The sequence below is a fragment of the Stegastes partitus genome, unplaced genomic scaffold (assembly GCF_000690725.1).
Source record: "Stegastes partitus isolate 25-593 unplaced genomic scaffold, Stegastes_partitus-1.0.2 Scaffold2566, whole genome shotgun sequence".
Taxonomy (NCBI): domain Eukaryota; kingdom Metazoa; phylum Chordata; class Actinopteri; family Pomacentridae; genus Stegastes; species Stegastes partitus.
Window position 1 is genome coordinate 13,323 of NW_007580297.1, and position 6,661 is coordinate 19,983.

The window sequence follows — 6,661 nt, forward strand, 5'->3', positions numbered from 1 at the left end:
AAAAATTGTTGTTTGGTCCACCATCCTACCACTAATAATAACATTTTACACTAATCGTTGCCGACCAGCTCTGATGATCATTCAGGTCCTCGGTTAACATGCTGCCACTTAGCACTTTGTTAGGAATGCTGGGTACGGCCTCCGCTTGCTCTCTAAGCAGCCCCGTTTCTTGCATCATGGATGTTGGAAACAGCCCTTTGAGATTCTGCTGACATGATTACATCATATAATTTCTGCTCACATCTTCGCCACATCCCAGAGGTGTTCTGCTGGATTTAGATCTGCTGACTGGGGAGGCCGCTAACCTCATTGTCATGTTGATGAAACCAGCAGGAGATGACTTTCATCAGTAGATTGATGATTTTTTTAACCCTTGCTCCCACCAACTGACACACACCCATGCAGTGTAATTTACATTATAATTGCAATTATGACTTCAATTTAATAGAGCTCCTATGAGTTTTAGTGTATATTTGGTCGAGGCTTGTGCTTTTACTGGATGTGGACATTAAGCATTTTGATTCTAACTATTTTTTCATAGACTTGATTGATGAACTTGATCTTCGGTGATGTAACTGCAGCAGCTGGTCAGTGTGGGTTCCTCCTTCAGTGTACCTCCTTCACTCCAAGGATACACCAAACATGTATAGCCACGTCCCCTTTAAAATACACTGTTATAGAGGTGGCTTCATGTGGGATGCACTTTCATCAGCACTGACGCTGTTGAACGACTACAAAAACTCTGAAGGAGTGTATTCATGAACTATATACGATATAGGAATACTACAGGCAGCAGTGCTTCTCTCTGATCTTCTCGCTACACTTTGCTTCTGTCACTTTGATCATGACTGTGACACTACTCCACAGCGTTTGGAAATTTGCGCGCTCTATAGAATCGTCTATATTTCTTGATTAATTTGACCTAAAACATCATCAGATTTCCACACAAGTTCTAAAAGCAGGTAAACAGAATTCAAATAAAGACACGTCTTTTCAACACTGCCTACAACTCATAAATTTGCTTTTTATGTTTTTTGTTTTTTTTACTTTTTTGTGTTCATACCTACTGTGTAAAGCGTCTTTGAGTGTTTTGAAAAGCGCTATGTAAGTATTATCAGTATGATGATGATGATCCATGTAGATACAATTACCACCAACTAAAGGTTATCAAGTAATCTGAAAGGTGAAGCAGAGGGGCTACTAGTAGCAGCTCAACCAGGCTACATGCACTGTTACGCCCAGTCTAGGGGTACCATGTGCCATCCCTCTCCGGTCCCAAGCAGCCACACCGGACAAATAATGATTTATTTACAATAAATGTGGGGTTAAAACAAAAGGAATGATTAACTTAAATTAAGAGTGAGCGCTACTAAAAAAACAACCAAAACGAAGCTAAATTAAGGAAGAACCAACTTGCCTATCAAAAACAAAGTATCGAAAATAAACACAACGTCTGGCCTCCCTACAAAAACATAAATATGAGAAAACGGTGTAACAAAGAAAGTAGCAGCTCACTCCATTCACAAAAGTCACTACATACAACTGGTGACGTGGTGCTGTGCCGGTTGGGATGCCGGTGAGGAAAATGACTCCGCCCATCTGACCCTCAGTCTCTGCGCGGATTGGCGAAGTCCTTCCTCCGTATTTAAACTGGAACTTCTGCTGGATCAGCCAATCCGGTTGTCGTGACGGCGCAGCCCTATTTACATATCTAATAGAATCAGAACTGGTCACACAGATCACAGGACATAATATTGTTCCATAAACAAATACGACCACAGTCGTAACATGCACCAATGCACCGTCTTTTGGTTACTTTCCTCCTCTACAGCCGTATACTGAATATCTTTGGACAAAACAAGTAAAATAACTGTTAGAAAGAACCTCCATCCAACAAAACTCCGATAAAAAAAAGGTTTCATTTTGAATCCAGGCAGAGAAAGTTTATGACTGAATCCTGGTTTTCAACTCAGCTTTGGTCACCTCCAGCAGATTTTAGAAGTAAGTCAGTTCGTAGCAAAAAATGAAAGCTGCCAACTTCATGTTGACAATTGAGCTGCAATGATAAATTAATTAGTTGTCGCTATTTTGATAAAGGATTTGAGTAATTTAAAAAAAACAAAAACAGTCTAAATTCAGTGATTGACGCTTCTTTAATGTGATTATTTTTCTGATTATTAGTATTATTATATAATTCACATCTGTGAGGGCTGAAAGTATGAGAACCTTGTAGAGCTTATATTTTATTTGAAGGTAAAATTAGAATCAGGTGATTTTAACGCAGAGGCTGGTAATGAGTCAGGTGTGAGTCAGTGCCGTGTTTTAAGGTATCAAAACCGTCCAAAGAAAAAGAGCTGTTGGTGCTCATTGTTCTGGAAAAGACGAGGGGGAAAAAAAGAGTTTGGATTCCACCAATCCACAGCCAGACAAATGGTACACAAGTCTCATAACACAATACCACCCCAACAAGCAAAACAAAAAAAAAACTACAGCCAGCTAGGCTACAATAAAATATATTTCCATTTATACAGGCGACTTGTTGCTTTATTTTGGAAGCTACTTTAATTATTAGAGAGGCCACATCCGATATATAGTTATGGGAATGCGTACATATGCTCTTCAGTACAGTTTAGCAAATGGATTAGTGCTTTACAGTAAAATCGTGTTCTGACAGTTTTAGTGGAGCTCACGACTAAATCTCAGGACAGCCACGTTGTAAAGGAACAATTTTAAGTGCAGCTTATAAACTCTGACTTTGTGTGTGTGTGACAGCTCACCTGTAGAAAGAAAAGAAAAGTACAAAGCACCATTTGAGGTTAGATCCCGATTGTTATGGACAAGTGTTGGCGCCTGAATATGGAAAAAGCCCGACGCTCCAACTTTATCTTGTGAAGGGTTCCCCCCTCAAACTGCATCATGATTGTTATGCTACAAGCAGCCATTAGAAGATGGTACATTGTGGTCATATAGTGATGCGATTAACGATATTCAGATAGAATGTGGTATTCAAACTATGATTGGCTGGTATGAAGCAGCTCGAAGTGTGCCAAAGAAATCATTTCTCACATCATTATACTGCCACCAGCCTGGGCTGTTGACACAAGGCAGGTTGAGTCCATGGATTCATGCTGCTGATGCCAAATTCAGAGCCTACCATCTGCTTTCCTCAGCAGAAATGGAGATTCATCAGTCAGTCGTATGTATTTCAAGTATTCAGCTGTCCAGTTATGATGAGCCTGTGCCCACTGCAGCCACAGATTTCTGTTCTTGGCTGACAGGGGTGGAACCCGACGCAGTCTTGTGCTGCTGCAGCCCATCCGCCTCGGGGTTGGACTTGTTGTACATTCTGAGATGCTTTCCCGCTCAGCACAGCTGTACTTAATATCTGTCAGCTCCAACCAGTCCGCCCATCCTCCTCTGACCTCTCTCATCAACCGGGCACTTCCCTCTGCAGAACCACCGTTCTGATTGCACTCCAGAGACTGTTGTGGTGAAAATCTCAGGAGATCCGCAGATCACCAATACTCATACCAGCCTGTCTGTCACCCACAATCATGTCACAGTCACTGAGATCATATTGTTCCCCTGTTCTGATGTTTGACGCGAACATTTAGTGACGCTCCTGACCTGCGTGTGCACGATGTTACGCATCACGTTGCTGCCACATTGTCTGATCAGACACTTGCATGAATAAGCAGGTGTACAGATGTGAATGTTTTTTGAGTGAAAAATACAAGATAAAGGGGAAAATGATGACCCAAATGGTCTGTACTAAACATTTATCACAGTTTGCAGACCCTTGTCCTGGTTCAACGTTGCTAAAGTTGCCGTGTCGACACCTTTTGTGAGAGATTTTGTATTTCACCTCCAGTTTTATCTTCGAACGATACAGTTTAAATAGTCCAAAGTACATACAACCCATCTGATTATTGATTGAATTTTTATGATCCTTTCCCTGATGGACTTCATAGTGGTGTCACTCATCTCTTAGTCTGACTCACCAGAGTGGAGTCTATCAGTCATCATTTCTGCTGCATATTTCACTTCACATCTTGTCCCCTTCCACTATCTGTCCATTATTATTTCCAAAATCAATACAAGAAACAACAACAACCTCCGAATATCAACTATATGAGTCTTACATTTACCTCATCTGTCAGTCGAATCTCTGCTTTATAGAGTGGCGGGACCAAAACAGCTTGTGAATGATGCATGTGGAGAATCCCAGTGTCGCAGAACTCTAACAGCCGATGTTGGTTCATGACAAGGGCATCATCAGTTGGAGTTGATTTGGCACATCTTGTAACTCTGGCAGCGGCATGCTCCACTTCACATGAGCTTCTGTGATGTCAGTTTAATACAAATATGCAAGAGCCCCATACTGCTAGCTAATCATCTGTGGTTTTCATGAGCCTAGTGAGCTTATCCACAGCTGGAGTGTGTGCAGGTTTCACCACTAGGGCACCAACTATCAATTTTTATTTTTTTTTTTAAGTCAGGACAAGTCGTGTCTTAAAGTCAACATGCATCGTTTCCTACTTCCATGCCATTTTGTGGTGGAATTAGCCATTTTAATGACTGTGCTTGCCTCCCTGCATGCAAATGTTCCACCAAAACAGCCATCCAAGACGGCTGTAATTGGTTTAAACAAATACAAACAAGCCAGAGCGGAATAATAATGAAGTGCAGCCAGACAATTTTACAGCGTTGACACAGCGCTGCGGAGATAGGAATGGCTATGCCAGACTTTGTATTTATAGATATCAGCAAATAGTTTGATGAGCTCAAAAGTTCTCAAAACTTTATTAAAGATGGGGCCCATTTAATAAAAACACCACATGACGCTGAACCGCGGCGAATCAGAGCGCACCAGCCGAGCGCATACCTGAACCAAAGCTGCAGAATCCTCTAATCTTAGTACGGAATTTTAATAAAAGAACATCCTAATAGGCAAATCTGCCTCTGGATCTGCTTTAGAATGCATACGTGATTGGCAAAGACTAAATACATGTGTCGGATTCACTCAAATAAGCGCATTAATTAAAACCACTCCTGGGTCTGCACCAAGGACTAAGCTCTTTCTCTTTGGCCCGTGGCCTAACCTTCAACCAGATGTCTCTTAAATCTGTTAAGTATCAAACATACAGGGCTAAAGACACAGTTTTCTTGGCAAAGGTAGAAAGAAGAGATTTACCTTCCTCAACAGGATACATCTTTATTGTCCTTTTTTACACCTGACTGTCTTCGCAGAGCTCTCTGAGTCATACCGTGGAGCTTTTTCTGTTGTTGTTGGATAATTCTATGACACAGAGAGGTCTGAGAGGAGAATCGACTTTCAGAAATACAATAGAGATGCTGTTTTCTGCTCTGGAAGCTTAAAACTTTCTAGTCTGTGTTTTGATTTCGAATAGTTTTGTGAACTGGTCTCACTTACTAGTGCTCTTTTTTTTTTTTGTTCTGCCTCCAACAAGTTGCCGCCTCACAATCGATCAGTGGGTTAAGATGAAGATTGTCAGTCATCCAGGTTACAAGACATCTAGGTTTGTTACACATAAAGACCCTGAACTTTTTTTTTTTTTGTCTTTTTAGCAGCAAGTTTAGTTGCTTTTGACTATGCATGTGTGTGTGTGTTTGAATTTGCATAAGAAAACAGGGATGTTCTACGGGAAAGACACAATCCTGTCATGAGGCTCAGAACCCTGCTGTTCGGCAGAGTGTGTGAGAAAGGTGACGCACTGCCGTCTGTGTGTATCAAAGTACTGTCTCTTTTTTTTTTCCTGTACGTGGTTTTTTTTTCTTTGGATCTCTTTCAGAAAACGTGCACATCCACACACTACACAGCAATATATATCCCTACAACTACCGCAGCCGTGACACTACAGCAGTCACCCTTTACGTAACGCAAGGTTAAAGTCCACCTCAGTCTTTCTCCACATGACTGTTTGTACCCTATAAATCTTTGAGTGTGACATGACTGGATAGTGAGGCGGTCATGATGCTGAGTGCTGGAATATTCCACGCGGCTGTTCTCCGCAGCTGAGGCGGCGCCGAGTGTGTACGCGAAGAGAGAGCACGAGCGAGGTCAGGGGAAGGCGATGAATGATGCAAAATGGAAAAGAGGCCGACACACTCTCAAGCGTTCCTTCTGCGCATATCAAGTTAGCTACTACAAGTGTATTTACTACAAAAGGCAAGACAGTAGCCGCTACTGTATCACTCTCTGCTCTCCCTGCTCAGTCCTTTCATCGCTTACCTCGGTACAAAAAAAAAAAGAGGTCAAGCACAAATCAGCCATCTCTGCATCTTAACAAAACCGTTCGGTCCCCCCTGCCTGCTCTGCATCCTCGCTACACCCCCTTGTTTTTCACCCCCTCAACAGTTTGTTTACCCGAGCTTAACCCTTGGTCAGCAAAACGGCCATTTCCTGTGCATATGTGTGTCTGTCTGTTTGTGTGTGTGTAGCTGGCAGCGGCTCCCGGCCTTTCTCTGGTGGCCTAACTGGGTAGTTTGTCTCATGCTACGTGGGAGGAAGTCTCACCATCAATTATAGATTGTGCTGACTGGGTGGGAAAAAAAAAAGCCTTTGCATGTGCGTACACACCCGCAAACACTCACCTATGCCAGCGTACATTTGTGACATTTAGATAGAGAGCTGAGATGA